The sequence below is a fragment of the Arachis hypogaea genome, chromosome 14 (genome assembly GCF_003086295.3).
Source record: "Arachis hypogaea cultivar Tifrunner chromosome 14, arahy.Tifrunner.gnm2.J5K5, whole genome shotgun sequence".
NCBI lineage: Eukaryota > Viridiplantae > Streptophyta > Magnoliopsida > Fabales > Fabaceae > Arachis > Arachis hypogaea.
This window is the reverse complement of record NC_092049.1, coordinates 102821388-102823674: the sequence shown is the minus strand read 5'-3', so window position 1 is coordinate 102823674 and position 2287 is coordinate 102821388. Positions and strand designations below refer to the sequence as shown.

The following is a 2287-nucleotide window of genomic DNA, read 5'->3' as shown; positions in this document are numbered from 1 at the left end:
AATACCTTCAATCCAGGGCATGAGACATACCAAGCTGCATAACACTGCACAAAAACTAAGTTGAAGGATATACAATAAGAAATAAGCAGAGCAAAATTCTTTAGAAATGTAAAACTAATTGAAGTTCGTGCTTAAAAGTAGAAATAGATCCATACTTGAGAGTGCTGAGCACCAACTCCAGCAGCAGCTCCATTGGGTCCTCTGGAGACAATAGGTACAGATATTTGCCCAGCAGACATGTAGTTTGATTTTGCAGCAGAATTAATAATGTGATCTATTGCCTGTGCATACGTTAAAATAGAACAAGTCAATAAGTGGAATCAATTATAAACCTAATGAAGAAGCAAGTAATGTGATCTTTCAATTACGTATATTGATACAAATATTTTTCTCAACATTGCTGTAATGAAGAGGAAAGAGATTTTACATTCTAACATAATATGTAACTATGACATTAAAAGAATTATGCCAAGCAATTAAGAGTTAATAAGTAACAAAATTCCAATAATGAGGTGTAAAATTGGTTAATGCATATGGCCATGGGAGTCAAGTGACATTCAAACTACAAGTCAAACATCACACATATCAAATATCTGCTTAGAATGTATATCTACTATGATTTACATGGCTAACAATAAATTCAATCTATTGTTCCAATATAGAGGTCAACATTTTGCCTCCATTCACCAGTGTATTATTTATCTCTAATTCAGATTCAGATGGGAAATCAATAATTTCCATATCATATCATAGGACCCTGGTATTCTAATTGTAAAACATAAAAGATCAAGAAGAATTTGGCCAACTTCAGAAGATATCACAGCAATTTAATTATTTGGTGCTTTAATTAAAAAGTAAAATACAATTTAATCAAGTTCAACTCTAACCTGCATGGAGAAGTTAAAAGTCATAAACTCGACAACTGGCCTAAGACCATAGTAAGCAGCACCAACTCCAATGCCAGTAAACCCAGCCTGCAATATATTTAGCAAACAAATTAGTGCCATCTCCTTACTAATAGAAAATAGAAACAGTGATAATGACGGATAGGATTTATCCCCTCATGTGATAGTTTAGTTTTTGCAATCTGCCTCTAGTCCTCTGGGTTTTAAACTGAAAATCTTTCGATATAAAAATATTTGTTCTTGTCAGTTGTGATACGAACTATTAAATTTTCTCTTTCAGTTGCAATGACTCTTCAATAGGATTAAACATTGATAAAATATCAAAGAGCAAGGAACTGTGAGTGAAAAAAAATAACCTCGGTAATTGGAGTATCAAGAATCCTTTCAGGACCATACTTGTCCAGAAGCCCCTTAGTAATGTAACATGTAAGAAGAAAAACAGGTTAAACATTTGATCAAAACAAGTTCACGGATACACAGCTGGCAATAAACTAACCTTATATCAGAGTAATACAGTGGATACTAGGGGAAATTAAAATTGATGCTTTCATATTAATTATTAATTATTACCAGAGCTGTGTAGTATTGTGTGGGCAACTGTGTTCGTTTCCACGAGCCATCCAAATTACAAGAAGAGAGTGCAACAAAATACCAAAACAAGCTAAGTTAGAGCCACAACCACAAGAAATTAAAGCATTATGGTTGGTAGCATAGCATACCATAGCTGGCTCCAGGAGACAACCCACGAGGTTGAATATATCACTGCATAGGCCATAGCATATACGTATATTAATATCCAAATTGTTTAATTAACAGACCAACAATAATGATGGAATTAAATTAAACTAGTGATTAGGATTTATAAATTAGTATAAAAGAAAAAAATGTAAAGAATCTTGCTGGAGACTTCCATTGTAAAGAATGTGATGAATTATGCATAAAATGAATGGAATTTTTATACTATTCCTTAAATTAAGGCATAAAAGGGTACTAGATAGAACTTCAAAGATAAACTAACACCAGAAATTTTTATTTTTTGTTCAAATTCAAGCATAGTTGTGGAATAGATAGACCAAAATTCTGATGCTGAGTTCCACACATAAATTCAATTCTACAAAACCAGTTTATAAATTTCAAATAAGTAATATATATGCTCAAAAAGCAAATTTTATTGTCATATGATTCAGTATTTTAACAATCAGGAATTACGTTAAATCAAACTATTGGCAGTTCAGTATTTTAACAATCAGGTTCTAAGCATGAGATCTGAAAAGGAAATAGAGTCACTATCACCTTCACAGTTTGAAGAAAGTCACTAAGGAATAATTCCTGTGTTGCCTTGGACTGGTGACTGCAGGCTCCATCATATGCTTGACAGCCAC

General features: G+C 32.8%; 1 long non-coding RNA gene across 1 annotated transcript; it reads right to left on the bottom strand.

The window, feature by feature from the left end:
* Positions 1-1332, bottom strand: LOC112742834 (uncharacterized). The gene is made up of 4 exons (XR_011871838.1): positions 1262-1332; positions 888-974; positions 156-281; positions 1-44 (listed from the first exon to the last, which is right to left on the bottom strand). It is a non-coding gene; the product is annotated as an uncharacterized lncRNA (long non-coding RNA).
* Between the last annotated feature and the right edge of the window lie 955 nt (positions 1333-2287).